Raw genomic sequence first — 16696 nt, 5'->3', positions numbered from 1 at the left:
ACAGACTTTCCTTACACATATAATATAATATTTAAAAGTATATTATCTTATTGTCTATCAAATAATATGATGACATAACAGTCGGCTTTGGATTATTATTATTATTATTATCATGAACAGCCAAAGAATGTTATCAAGTGATATTTTTATATCTTACATACATTGTCATAAGAGATATTTTTTTCAAAATCAAAAGTGGTTTTTATTCAAATACAGATTATTTTACAAGATAAATTTAATTTAAGCCTATCACAGTTTCGAAATAAAGAATATTTCGAGAAAAACCAAGAATTAGGCAAGAAACTCTGTAGTTATTCTTTTCCTCCTATTTTTAGATAGATTAGAAATCTTTATATGTCAACATCAAAATATGATGTGAAGATTATTGAAATAATCTCCGCTGCGCTGCAAAGGGAGCTTATTAAAATATATTGATTTGATTTTCCTGTTAAAAAATGAATCATACGAATTGAGATTAAAGTATCGTTCTTCATATTAAAGATTTATTCGTAATAAACCTGTCACAGTTATCATTTTCTCGTGTGATAAATAAACAGATACGACAATATCGTCAATATTTTTTCAATATTATTTATCATAAAAAATTATCCTCTAATAAATTGTTTCTTGTACGTTAGATCATTACCGTTATAATTTTTATACAATATTAATATATTATTTGGCTTCTAGTCCAGAATTTTTTGATGATAAAATTCGTATCTAAATAATATACTACCTAAGGAACGTACTACCTAAGGAAGTTTGTTTATTGCATTATAATTTACAGTAAGTGAAGGAAAGAAAAAAAATATATTATTTTTTGCTTACACCGTATTGATCGTTAAGATAATAATAAATAATCACAGCTGGTTATATTTTTTAATAACATTCCTTGGTTATACTCGCATCATAAGGAATTCAAAAATATACAGCTTAAAAAACAATTTTTTTTATTTTTACTAATATTTTTTATAATCATTATACATATAATTATATACAATATTCGCATTAATTTAAATGTCGGTACAAAATTGGTTTATTGTTGTAATTAATTATCTAACAGGTAATATTATAAAAAAATTACCTATGTATAAATTTTCAATAAAAAAATCTAGTTAAATTTAAAAGACTGGAATTTTTTAACGTTTCTTTGTTTAGAGTTTGTTCAACTTCTGTTGAAATAAACTACTCTAAATATAATACATTTCATGAGCTGCTAAGCGGGTCTATCCCGTATTACATTTTGTATAACAAAACCAAATACTCTCATCATTTGCATCGCTCTGTTCATCGCCTACGATATATTTCAATGTTTTCAGCATCTTAGTCATTTTTATACTTGCGATTATAATCCTAACGAACATTTCATATAAGGTATAAATTCGCTAAATAATATGACTGTATCTACGTCGCTTACTCCGTGTAGCAATATAATAGCCATGTCAAAAGCACTGCTCGAGTGACGCGAATACTTTCCGACTGCTTGGCTTTATTTTATTGCGCATGTTTTAATATTAATTGTAAGTTTTCTGCCCCGATGAGTTTGCGACGACATAATGCAAATGTACCAATACGCTTGTCAAAACGTTTAGTTAAATTCATGGCAGTTCGTTGCACGGGCGATTTAATTTTATTTACGCTTAAATAACTCGGAATCCTTACAAAATCGCTACCTTATTTACCTATTGTTTGACTTCGTGGATTCGTAACAATTGTTTTTTTAATAAGGCATTTATTAACTTTTCTGAAAAAAGAAACAACAATCAAGTTTCGAAATGTCTTTTCAAAGAAAAACGTAAATTTATTTTTCAGTTGTTTAAATAAAGAAACCAAATATGTCGACAACGTGATAAATTTTAAGTTGCAAAACTCTGAGTAATTAAAAAATAGAAAACGCTTTTATATTTATATAATTATATTTTGCTACTTTATATAATTTATACCTATATGAGGTACATATTGATGACCCATTGGTATTATTGGACATCCAATGATTAAATTAGTGGTGATTAGATAAATTAAACATGTTCCATGGTAGATTATTTTAACTAAAAAAAAAAAGTTAGAATAACTGAAAAGGTAAAGTGTTTTAATAACTTGCATGGCACAGCGTTGGTTTATCGAGATTTAAATGTGAAAACACGATAATAACAAAATAATGAGCAGCCGATCCGGAATTGATGAAAGCCGGAGATACAAGAACTCAACGTCGGACTGTCACAATATATGACAGGTCGTTAAAACCAGGAGCCGAGTGGGAATAGTAACATGTGGTTATAAAAATTGTAATTTTAGCATGAACTTACATTATCTTTTATTCATATTTATTGTAATATTAATATAGAAAAAATAAAAATTTAAATAAATGTGGGTTCCTTATTTAAATTAAGATACATTTTTCATTTTTATACATAGAAACGTAACACAAACATTTAATTAGATTATTTCGAATGAATAGATAGGTACCGAAGCAATAATTATTGATATTATGACAGACAACACTTTTTAGCAATCCAAGATTTTTTTTTTTTTTTTGTAAAATAATTCATTCTTATTAAAGAGTTCAGATACTGTGACAATAACGAAATGACTGCTGACTGGAAAAACTCCTTATAATATTAATCTAATTGTGTAGTGTAGTAGTAGGTACTAAGAATGCTTAACGTTAGGTAATTATGTAAATAATATTATTTTAAAAACGCACTAAATATTTGATTTATACTCTAACTCTATTCATATTAGGTACATGCATAGATAAAATATAATATAACGAACGAGCAAAAATAAATCTTAAATATTACTTATCTAATAAGAAATACAGTGAGTTCGACGTCACACATTATTAAAAGGAAGGACTGCGTCTATACTAAAAATTAGTTTTTTTTTTTTTGGAATACTAATAAAAGTTTCGTCTAGTTAAAAATAAGATCTATAAGATACTAATAGAAGATCGTCTAGCTAAGAAGACAATGATTCATAATTTTTCGTATTATTTATTTATGAAAATTATTGAATTGAAAAAATATATAAAATCATAATATAAGCGTTAAGTCGAAATGGCCCAGTGGTAACAGCGCGTGAATCTTAACCGATGAACGTGGGTTCAAACCCGGGCAAGCACCTCTGAATTTTCATGTGCTTGATTTCTATTTATAATTCATCTCGTGCTTTTCGGTGAAGGAAAACATCGTGAGGAAACCTGCATATGTCTAATTTCATCGATATTCTGCCACATGTGTATTCCACCAACCCGCATTGGAGCAGCGTGGTGGAATAAGCTTCAAACCTCAAAGAGGGAGAGGAGGCCTTAGCCCAGCAGTGGGTCATTTACAGGCTGTTACTTACTTTAATATAAGCGTTGCAGCAGATGTTCTGTAAATTGTGTATAGCATACTTCTACACTCACCCACTAATACGCACTAGCACACACACACACACACACATTAATGATATGCTTACATTATTGTATCGTTTACCATTATTATTTTTTAATTAATTTATTTTTATTTTCTATTCCAATTTTATATTTTTAACTAGGTAATTATATTTATTTTCTTATGATATGGTGTATAAAATTTGTACTTTAGTTAATATTAATTACTATCACTGCATCGGTCCGCGTGATCCGCGCCTGGTAATCAAACAATTAAACTAGTACGAATACCAGTCTCACAAAGAAATGTGTACTTTGTAAAACGGTTTTATATTGACTAATTAACTTACCTATAATTTTTGTGATTATAAAAATAAATAAATCTTTTTTCATTTCATTTCTAACGTGTTAGTTTTATTTTATTAACAATAAATTATGGTCAAATTTTGACCAATGTGCAACCACTATATGTAACAACTAATATATAGCATATATTTCGTTGCAGATAGCAGGTATTTCGTTGCCTGCATAAAAATCTAAAATTATAAATGTGAGAGGTATGTATTCGAATTTCATAATCTTGTATGAGTAGTCTTTGTGTAAATTATTTTAAATTAAAAAATAGATCTTTTACAACCAAGCAAATCCTGCCAGAATCTGATATTACCATTCAGTTAAATATAAAAAGCATAGCTATCTACCTCATACTTGGTGGCACCAAGTTGCACCAATACATTGTAATCAGAAAAGCACCAAATTGGTCCTCTATGGTGGTGGTTCAAGCAATTTTTTTTTCGTTATGCTAGTGACATCTACTATTGAGTTTTCAAAGACATTTATTAATTCTTATCACCGCCATCTAGATAATTATAATTCACTACTCAATACTAGGTGTCGCTTATATTTACCTCCCTAGCTGACTTGCCATCTTCTAGAATGTATAAGTACTACTACCAAACTTTGTAAGAAATTATTCTTCTAAGTTTTAATAGATGGCGCCACATATAACTTTCTTTAATAATTCAGTGTTGCTGTTAGTAATAAATAGAAATAACCTGGGCGTCTCCCAGAAAATGTTATATGAGCGAATTTAATCTGTGGTTATATGAGCGAATGACCTGAATGAATACAACTCCTCAAACTTGTCAAAGCGATCCGATTTCTGAGTGCATCGCTTTCTGGAGACTGGAACTTTGAGCGGCCGGTTAGTGGGCTATGATAGTGGTTGGTGTTGTGTGCTGAGTGATACTTTTGTGTTGTGATTTGTTTATGAATCAGAACTCTTTTATTTTTCTTAAAAAGAAACTAACGAAAAGGTATGTAAAGTTTTTATAACTTAGAATAATATTTACTTAAAGCGCTTAGAAAGTACCCCGAGAAATATGAATGAATTACTATGATCTAATTCAATACTGGCATGTTGTTCATGTAACATATTGAACCAAGACGTTTAACCAAAAAAAGGCGACTATACATACAAGGTATTAATAATAATTAGCCACATTAAGTATTAAAAAATAAGCGGCCAACAAGTTTTATCTCACGTGATGTCATTTCATGCAGCTGAATGAAAAAAAAAAAATTTTTTATAAGCTACATTTTTCAATTTTAAATTATTTTATAACTCCATAGTTTACTACAAACCGGGCTAGTAATAGACACATGAGTTACGGTAACAATATATATAATTATATCAGTTATATAATTTCTTTATCACCATTATTTAAGATGGTTATTTAGATAATTTTATCAGTTAAAAGTTCACAATTATTTTTTTATATATTATATAAAATAAACAAGGTAAATTTAAGTAAACTTACAATTAGTTTACTTATATTCTAAAATAATTTAAACTACAACTTCTCTGCTTAAAGTTATACCGTTATATCCAATTATCAAATTTTTGTTCTAATATATTGTTAACGGTGAAATAAAACGTATAATAATTCCGTGAATTACTTTAAGTAATTAATTAATTATTATATTCTTAATGTATATGATAAGGATTGTAGACATATTTTATTCCTTTTTAAAATTATTAAAATGTTTACAAACCTTTAATACTTCATATAAGCTTGACGAGAAATTATGTATGCCTATATTTTATAGATGTCTAGTGATATGTAAAGCTTTAATAGTTATTTGTTACTAATATAATGACCGAACCAATTATACAAAATCTGACATTACTGCTGTAGATAATTAGATCCATTATTTTTGTTTTAAAACATTTTTCAATATAATTAAATTATGATTAGTCAAGTCATTTCCTGTTGTTATTGATTATTTTACTATAATTATGTAAAATTGTATCATAATATTGATTATAATAAAATAAAATATGTTATAAATTATGGAAAATAAAAATTTAAAATTTACCATATCATCATTTAGTAATCTGTCACGAATATCTATGTATATAAGAATTAAGTTCTTATTTATAATTAGAATTTGATTGTGATTTATTGCCGTGGGTAGACATATAATAATAATATCCTGTGACATTTTTCACACACAGCCATCTGATCCCAAATTAAGCTTGTACAAAGCTTGTGCTAAGGGAACCAGACAACTGATATACTACATATACTACTTTTCTTTTGTAAATACATAATTATATAGAAAATTACACCCAGACTCAGACTAATAGACATGTTCATACACACAAATGTCTGTCCTGGGTGGGAATCGAACCCACAACCTTCGGCGTGAAAAGGCAAGTATCTACCAACCACGCCAACCGGCTCATCATTTCATTGTATTGAACAAACAAATAGTATTATTTTACATACATATAAGAAAAATCTGGGTGATCCCCCCCACAACATTATTTCACTTATTATACTCCCCCCCACTATGCTTTCTAGCTCGGAGTTTTAAATAAAGAAAACGTCTAATAAGAATAGTGTAAGGAAATTTTCATAATGGGTTAGAATTATCAATATAAGAAATAAGAATAAACTAGTATTTTAATCAGGGTATCTTCAGTCACAGTAACATGCGCAAGCGATCCCGTGGCGCTCGTTCGTTAAGACGGAAAGACACCGGCGAGACCCCACATACCCCTCCCTCTCCCCACTGTTTCCGTAGGGGAAACGCGTAATACGTTTTTCCAAAAAAAAAAAGTTCTTCAGGCGAACAGGCTAGCCACTAAGTCAACGAGACCGAATCAGTCGTATTATCTATACGATTAGGTATATTGTAGATATATTGCTAGGGATTGTCATCATTGTCTGCCAATTGCAACCCACTTCTAGACATAGAACTCTCCCAAAGGGCGTTAAAGCTCCCCGTTCTACATTTGCTTATACATTGCTTATAGGTAGATAGACAGAAATTAATACTTAAAGGTATGTGGAGCAAATGACGTTCTCAGAAATATGTCAATCATTTGTCATCATCATCATCATTTCGGACCGCAGTGTTTCATAACAGTGCGAAGATAAATGAATTGACAGACTTTTATGGCCGGCCGCCTGCCCGTCGCCAATCATCCTTATTGAATGCGAATCTAAATTCTCGCCACAATACGTTTTACTGGGATGCTAGTGCTGATGAACAAAAAAAAAATTAGTTCACTCTTACGACACCCATTTTGAGATTGGTTGAGAATGGGTTGCTTTATTCTACTCGGGAGAAAACTGTAATATATAAAAATTACTTAAATGAAACAAACAACAGACAAAGAAAAAATAAATATAAAGATATTTTGTTTTCTTTGCTAAGTTTGCCATGTAGACTTATTACATCGAGGTATTTGCATCGATATCTTGAAACAACGTGTGGTGTAGGTGTAAATTTTAATACTGGTAAAATTGGCGTGCCAGCGATACATTTTTTTCTATTTAATAAAATTGTAAACTAGCAGTATTCAAATAATTTTTCTTTTCATATTTATGTACCTTTAGCTTTCACTGTTATTTGTTATTAAAACGGCCTGGACGTGAACCTTCATACCCAAGGTAGTATGTGCTAAAAATCTTCTCAATGATATTTAAGCTATATAATATAAATAATCAAAAGAGCTAAAAAAAAAACAATATATAAACTAGTAATTTATTGTTTAAACAAGTAAGGTCTTGGCTTAAAATAACTAATATTGGTACAATTAAAGCGAGTACTCTTCGTTGAAATTCTTTGAACTCGACGTGTTTAAATGAAAGTAGGTTAGGTGTATTAGAACTGTGAGAGCGTTTAATATAAATTGTATGAATTACAACGCCATATTTTAATTAAAGCCATCAGTTAACGATCCTAGTTGTCTGTTTCTCGTCTTACTTGAGATCGAATTAACTGAATTAACCCACTTACATTCATTTGCATTTAGGGCTTATGTAAAACAAAAGTGCTTAAGTTTCTCATTCAACTATTCATGGCGTATAATAATTAATTAGTCCATTATAATAATGAATTCAGAATTATTATGTTGGTAATTTTAAACAATTAAAAACGTTCTTGTTGACTTATTTAATTAATGGAGGCTTTTGTGCAAGCCCGTTTGGGTACCACCCACTCATCCCCTATTCTACCGCCAAACAGCAATACTTAGTATTGCTGTGTTCCGCTGTTAAGGGTGAGTGGAGAGAAATGTAACATTTTAGTTCCCAAACTTGGCTCATTGGCGATGGTGACAACTTACCGTCATGTAGTTCATTTGCCAGCCTGCTACAAATTTTCAATTTAAAAAAAAGTATTTATTTAAGCAATATAGGTAATTTTCTACTTTAATACATACTTACTTTATATAATTTACATGAAAAATATCAAACGATATTTTATAATCTTTTTTTGATATAAGTTAACAACATACATTAGCAGACGGAAAAGTAAGGTTACTTTTAACGCTTATAACACAGTCGTATAACGTATCACTATCGCATCCTTAAATTGTTTGATCAAATCGTTGGGTTAAATGAATCACCGACAGTATTGGTACCAACAATGATGGACATTGATTCTTAATTTTTTTGCGCTCGATCTAACTGTTTGCATTATACAATAAAAATTAAGCTTAGTACACACGGACGTCAGACGTAAATAATTTGCAGTTCAACGATCTTTCTGACACCTCACTATTAAGTGCAGTATGTGATTTAGACAATATATCTTGCCCTTATATTCTAAAAATCCTTAATCTAATTACTAGTTTGTTTAAAAAGGATTTAAAGCCTGGGTTGGGCTCATAAATGTTATAGGATTTTTTTGTAACCCAATTCTCAGCAGTCCAAAGTGAAGTAGTTAAAAATATAATAATCTGGTGTCTCGGAAAGCATGTAAAAATGTTGGTCCTGTGACAAATTTCTCTTTTCATGTCGGATTGACGTTGCCATTGGACTAAAAAAGAGGAATAGACTGTGCTCTCCGAATTTTTAAAATTTTTAAAATATATAAACTGAAATATGACCGATATATATCGATAAACTGTGAGACGGCTTGGAAAAAATGTATTCTATATGTTCTGACAGTGCAAGTATCTTTAGCGAATGACATTATACAAGGCGTCTCAAGAAGGGAATTTCGTGATGTTTCTCGTTACGTCAAAAGATGTTTTATGAAACAAACTTTCGTCGTTACGCATTTATTGTTCAAAAATCTGGAATATTTAAGAAAAATCACTCATTAATGTATGGTGAATTATTTATCGTTGATATTATTACTAGTAGATGGTTTCTGTCTTATCAATTTTACTTTATATACATTTTTGAATATTCTGCTATGAACAACAAAATTTTGTTTGAGTTTTAATTTTTTTATACTGACTGAACACTAACAAAATTTTCATACTTAAATTTAAAAAGTAAATATTAAAAAAAGAACACATACTTCGTTCGTTAGGTGCAAGTTCGAATAAAAAATAATCGAAGTTTTAATTCGTCCGTGTATACTGAGACTTAGCTAGTATCATTAGCGGGCTTGCTAGGATGAGTCACTATCAGCGATTCGCTCGTTGCTAGCTGCACTGCTATAGAAGGTCAAGACGTGACAAATGGTGCCACTAATAACTTGCAACGAATGCAATGAACACGTAATACTAACAAATATGGATTTACCGAGTTTTGTTTAACGAATGCGTATTTGTATTGTGTTATTTAAAATATAATAAAATATAATGTGTTAATTAAACATTCCATACGATTTCAAAATTAGCAAAGAATATTTGGTTTCTAATGTATACGTATAAACTACACGAATGATTATTGTTATATTTTTATGGGGGCTATTATACACTTATGGGAATGTGTTAGTATATAAAATGTAATTTTGTATTTATTTCTGAACTGGTTTCCATTTTTCATGCGCATGTTGTGTTTACTTTTAATTCATCTCTACACTTAGATAATAAGTTTGTATTTGTTGTTTCTTTAAATGTATTAGTGTAAGTGATTGTAAGTAAACCTAATAAATAAAATTAAAATAAAATCATATAGTAATTTTCTATAACGCATATATCATATAATTATGATTACTACAATAATGTTATTTAAAAAAATATACGACCTATTAAATTTAGGTGCATAGTAGAATATATATCCTATAGAAAGATTGTTATCTGTGTATCTATGAAATGAATGAGAAAGGAGGCGCTGGCTTTATATAAAATGTTTTTTTTTTTCAATATATCATTAACGTGTTTGGCGCCAGTAAAGCCGGCGTCGCATTAATTACATCGCATTCAATACACCTAGGTATGGAATTTATTGATTTATCTATTTTTAGAATTATGATTTATTTTGATAGCTTGTTGCTGGTTTTAATTAACGGCAAATGTTTGTCGATATCTGAAACACATAAACGGATAACTGTCAATAGTCAGTTCAGTAATATTGCAATGTCCCACCGTCGGGCAAATACCAGCTCTCTTATTTTGCAACGCTTGTTCCAAAAGTGGCAGAATTGCAATATTTGGATATTTAACTTATCACTGAGCACGAGTTTAATTATTAATGTATATAATGTAATGTAACTAATGTAAATACGGCAAGGTGGACCGACGATTTAAAAAAGATACGGGATGGATGCGGGCTGCCCAAGATCGGAATGGTTGGCTTTCGTCCAACAGTGGACGGCTATAAGAAAAAAAAATGTGACTCTTGTCCTAGTCGCTGTTTATATTGTTGTTTAATTGTTGCTCATTTTGTATTTTTTTGATTTAGCCTTGTAATTTGCACTTCTTTTTTCATTTGCTCGTATTATTATGAATCGTGTACGTTTGGAAACTGTATTGGTCGATGTTTTGTCTTTGTATTTCTTTGTGTAAATGTGTCGCTTTGTACTGTTCGTTTCATAAATAAAATAAATAAATAGAGTAATCTCAGCGTTGCGTACTCGATGTATGAAATCGACCATTTTAACGTTTAGCCTAAAATAATAGACGACAAAAATGTACGTGAATTTTAAATGTTAAAACTCTGGATAGACTCAACCGATATATTATTGCACTGGTTTTGAAGATTACGCCGGACAAACAGACAGACAGACAACTGAAAAATGCCTTTTTTGTTTTAGTAACTAACAAATAGTACATAACTATACCATAATAACTTAAAAAGACGCAATTATTATGAAAATACAGAAAGACACTTCAATTTTATTTATTTGTATAGATTGACGTATTCAACTCTATCTGTTTATTTTATACATTTATATGACTGTAGGACGTAAAAGTATTCAAAGTCAAACTCAAATATCAAATACAATGTTGAAAGTTACTCTAGCAATTCAAACTCGTACGTCATCGAAATAGTTTTTACTTTAATGAAAACCAAATCGCATCTATCAAAGCCGTCCTATCATTCGACGTGATGTCATCGATCGTAGGAAATAAACCGTTAACCGCACTTGTCGCATCCCATCGACCATCGACACGACTAAAAACAATTTATTGAATATTAGTCTTTTTACGTCACGTATCTACTATAAACCTAAATTACTTTTAATTAATGAAATCTAAATGTTTCGGAAGTAATCGTTCGGTCGTGTTTTTAGTATATTATATTAGGTATAATAAAAAATATTTTATTTTAGAATGTAACTGTTCAAAAAAGAATAATAATTTAAATCTTCGTTTTTAGATGAATCATAATGTTCAAAAAAAAAAATAACCGTATGTTTATTTATTTTTATAGTAAATTAAGATTGATCGTTATAACATTTATCTCGCTAAAATAGTCCAAAACACTTTGTAACCAATCAGATCTTCCTGATAACTCATAAATTTATTTTTACAAACGTGTTTACACCAACAATAATGGGTCAACAGCCGCTCTACTTTATTACAATGGTCTGGTCTGGCCTATCCTCAACTCCACCCGTTACCATTGTGGGTAATAAAGTGATTAATTCAGGACAGAAATGCGGTCTAGCGATCCATTTGAAATTAAGGCCAATGCGAACTATTTACGTCATCCATTGTCCATTCTCATTAGGACATTTAGGTAGGTAACTCAATTATTTTTAACTAAAACCTTTAAAAACAAGCAGACTATTGTTAAATTTTCTGAATAATATTCTTTATTTGTGTAAAAAAAGTTAATCAAATATTCAAAAGAAACATTAAAATAAGAATAAATTAAATCCGTTCTCATAATTAAATAAATCATAATTATATGTGATAAAACGTAACAGAAAAAAACGAGATACGATTAAATAAATTTAATTAATACATATTTAGTGTGTCGGTATAAAATAATTAATTAAAGTTTAATATTAATCAATTATACATAGGAATTTAAAATTGAATTATTACAATACTATTTACGTATTTAATAGTAGAGGTCAATGAACTCGAATAACTAAGATGCGTGCAAATGGAACAATCGTATTTATCAAGAAAAATTGACACTGTATGATAACAGTTAATTTCTCAACGCTTTATAATGCAACGGAATTTAATCTATACGTGTTACGTTCGCGACATCATTTCTTTTTTACTATGTTTTAAGAAAAATTAAAAGTTACTAGGAATAAAGTATCGCTTACGCTAACGCAAAATTGATCTTATATCCAATTCATCCTGGCTGTGTATGAGAAAAATTAGTTGTTCATACCGACACGTTTTTTCGATATGAAATGTATTGCCGTGCCTTGGGGGTAACATCGACTGCCTGCGTGACTGGTGTCGTGACGGCAAACGACATGACGCTTTCTTATCCCATTATACCATCTCTCCGCCGCTCCTTGTGTGTGCCTGGCGCGCATACTATATTTTTCGTTACTATATAATATAATAATAATAAGAAAAATATATTTCTTTTATTATAGAAAGAATGTTTTTATTTATAATACTTCCCAAAGAAACAAATTTGGTGATGAATTCTTCCTGATCGATTAACTGCACTTTAGATTATAGTATACTACAGAAACAAAAATGCTACTTCTATTAACTCATTTTTGTTTCACATAATTCGACGAAAAGCAATCCAACACGAATCAGAACTCAGACGTACGACGAACGGCTTAACGTGCTTTCTGAGGCATGAAAAGATAAACAAACCCTGCCACCTTCCTCACTCTGTACTGGTAAAAAATCGAATATTCGCATTGATAGTTTCCGATAATAAAAGGGTTTAGGTACATAATTTATTTATGTTCACATATGTGCATTCCAAATTATAAAGCAATATACCAGATATCTATGGAAATATGTATTCACAAATGTAGCCTTTTTAGTTAAGTAAATATGTAGAAAAATAAAGCAAATAATCTAGAGAAGCTTTATTTAGAAAACTCGGACAAACCAGTTCCCTTGTTTATACTAACATGACTTATATATAGAAGGACTCCGTTTTCTTAGTTTATCTTAACCTATCTAACTTTGCGTGGGCACGATTGAGGCGCTTAACATTTTTTTTTTAATTTATTGAATGGACCTCGATGGCTTAGTGGCTAGCTAGTTAAAGGCAAGGACAAACCCCGGGTAAATGAAATGGGCTTTTCTGTCATATATGATATATTTTCAGTTGTAGTTCAATGTTTGGAAGTTGTTAGTGTTCACGCTTGCTACAGACTACCCCCCTTTTCGCTGTTTTGTAAAGCATGAAAAGCCGTTAGTCTTGCGTCCGACTTTCTCCATTTTGGTCAACACGAAATACAAAACATATTATCTGAGACCAATAGAAAAACGTTAACAAAAATGTCAATTGAAGTGACGCCTTTACAATGTTGTGTGCGTGATCTTATGTACACATTCCCTTATCATGCGTTTGTGTCCTAAAAAAATGGTGCTGTAACTGAAAATTATCTAGGTACCACATTTATTAATGTAAACATATATTAAAGGGAAATAAATAAGCATATTATAAACAATATTTTCCAAACGATGTGCGCAAATATCGCAAGCGCAATGTCTAAACGTAGCCCGCTTAGATAATGCGTCAATGTCACGCATACACCTTTACCTTAATTATTTTTATCTGTATTAACTGCTTACAATCTTTGAATGTTCCAATTACAAATTTTAGATGCAGTATTTATTTGCTTAAAATTTATTTTATTTTGATAAAGATTTAAACTCTGTGATAAATAAATGTAGCCAAAGTTATGCATATTTTACCCGCTTCAGATTAGCTTCACTTGCTAATCTAGTAAATTGAATGCTAGCTATTTTTTTTATAAAATAGGTAGGTGGACGTGCATGTAGTAAGGGCCACCTGGTAGTAAGTGGTCAACATCGCCAATGCGCCACCAACCTTGGGAACTAAGATGTTATCGCCCTTGTGCTTGTAATTCATTAATATCGTTCAATTTGAAACTTTGAAAGTCTATGTAATTTTAATGTCTTCATTTCGTACCACAGATGTGATGTGTTGATAAAACGAGAAAGCAGATAGTGGAACTGTTCAAGGGGAACTACTAAGCCTCGAGATTAAGCTCATTTATTTCTTTTTGAGGGTTCTGTTGTATGACGTTAATAAAAGCCTGTTTTTGAATATTTTTATTTTATTTTAAATTATTTTTATGCTCTTAAAATAAGATTGAGTTTATCACACTTATTCAAAGACATTTGTCGTTGCATGTTATCTATTATAATTTTGTTAGCTTTCGTCATAAAATGCACTCAAGACGATTTAATATTCCGACGTCATTGACTTTGTATCTTAAAATATTAAACATATAAATATACATTTTGTATATAAATATAATACATATCGTGAAACAATCACAATGTTCATATCAAGTAGATAAGATTCAGCGTGAAAAAAATAAAATAAACAATAAGCATGCAACCCCGGTGACGTGACAGAAGTGAAACTTCTGCATTACAAACGTTACACATAGAAACGTCACACGTATTTGAAATGTAGCGATGAATAGTAGTTTCAAATAAAAAAAAACTGAACAAATGCAAAACCTTTTCATCTACTCGTTGTAGTTGCGTAAACATCATTTAGAAAATAAATTATATTATTCATAGTCATATATTTCCGCAATAACCGCAATAGTGAATTTAGATTAGACATTTTCTTGACTCGATTTGCAATTTTAAGACCCTACGATTGACTTACCCGGCGACTGCCCACGTGGTACGCCTACAAGAACGAGATTTCTTTTAAGATATGTTGTAGTCTAGTATCTAGTTAATGCCGTGTAATCTTGTAATAAAACTTTCTAGTGTTCAATGCTTCATTCGTGTCATACCGTCGTTATTCTAAGTGATATTATCATTTGTTCCGACAATTTGAACAATATTATATTTAATTAATTTAATAAAAAGTATTTGAAAAGAAATGTGACATAATAAAGTATTGTATTCGAAGTTTATTTAAAAGTAAAACGCAATTATATATAACACACATATAAACTTATAACATATATACTTATATATATTTGTTGATGCACATAATCCATCAAACTAAATTCATATTGATAATTAGCATTTACTTTAACTATAAGCACAAGGGGCATAAGATTACTGTTTTCATGGTCGGTTGCGCTTTGGCGATGATTAGTACTTAGTTCTTACGGCGTTAATATCAATGGGTAGTTGTGACTACTTACATTTGCCCGTTGGCCTATTTATGATATAAAAAAAGAACAGAGTTGGAAAAAAAACCGGCGTGTTCGGTAGAAAAACTTGTTTTTTTGTCAGAGGTTTTCTGACCCTTCATTAACGTCAGAGTTATATTGCTTTCACCTTTAGACTTAAATGTAACACAACCAGGACATATCCATTTGCTGCGAGCTGCCGGAGAGTCATTCATAAACTGAATGCACTCTTGATGATAATTGTTTGTGCAGACTGTTCATTTAATCCATTTTATCGCATTTATTTTTAATTTCCATACATGTACAATTTCGTATTAAATTAAGTATGAAACGTTTTTAACTATATTATGAATTTTAGTTCAGATCGATAAAATAATTAGAAATATATTAAAATCGACTTCCTTGATTTGTTCACATACTCACAGTGTTAATTAAATAAAAGTAAAGCTAATATGAAGCGTGATAAATAATATAATTTATTATAAAATAATATACGGAAACCAATCCAGTGTACGGCAATGGAAGAAAAATACATAATCGGCAATTTCAAACTATTTTTAGTTATTTAATAGTTAAACTATAAAATTCGATAAAACTCGAAGTAATATCGATGTTTGAATTGAAAAAGTTAAGCTCTTTATAATTGACACACAGTTGTCTGCTATACATAACGTTCACACATATTTATTTAGGTTACATTACTATTTTTTTTATAAAACCTAAAAAATACCTAAAAACTAATTCTGTACAGGAATCGCGTTTATATAATCCTGGATAATCCACTAGGATGCTCTATGCTGACTATAATATCTGTTTTAGTAGAAATTTCCGTTTTTTTTTTGGCAGGTGTACACGGGCTTACACCCATATAGATACTTAGCTAAAACAAGTTTCCAATTACACTAATAAAACAGTATAATGATGTGTCGAAACAGTTTCATTCGTTTTAAATCTGACATTAAGTAGGCACTTTCTGGTTATTCGTCTTTTCTTTCTAGCAGTAAACATGTCACCGAGTATATAGTCGTATTTTTAAACACAACACAATTAGTCACAGTGCATCTGTTATCTACATTTCATTATTAAAGCTTTCGTTAAATTAATTAAGTGTTTTATTTTTGTATTATTCCTTTAGAAGTGACAACAGCAGAGATGTTTTAATAAATATATATAATGAAAGTACTTTAATGTATCACGATTTGCAAGATCGTATATACCTACTTGGACGAGCTACGCTCAATTCTTATTAGTTTTAAAAAGGTTTTTTTTGAGGAATTTTGTTTTTTGCAAATACACCTACCCATATACACAGTTAGAAAGAAATCAGTGTGAAACAGT

General features: G+C 30.1%; 1 protein-coding gene across 2 annotated transcripts in view; it reads left to right on the top strand.

The window, feature by feature from the left end:
* The first annotated feature begins 4537 nt into the window (after positions 1-4537).
* The window catches only part of LOC126775071 (dystroglycan 1), a 93063-nt gene continuing 80904 nt past the window's right edge, over positions 4538-16696 (top strand). For both annotated transcript variants that reach the window (XM_050496806.1, XM_050496805.1), the window contains exon 1: positions 4538-4689. The gene's annotated coding sequence lies outside the window, so the exon portion shown is untranslated. The remainder of the gene's footprint in view (positions 4690-16696) is intronic.

This window comes from Nymphalis io, chromosome 17, assembly GCF_905147045.1.
Source record: "Nymphalis io chromosome 17, ilAglIoxx1.1, whole genome shotgun sequence".
NCBI lineage: Eukaryota > Metazoa > Arthropoda > Insecta > Lepidoptera > Nymphalidae > Nymphalis > Nymphalis io.
The sequence above is the reverse complement of the archived record's forward strand: the minus strand, read 5'-3'. Positions and strand labels throughout refer to the sequence as shown.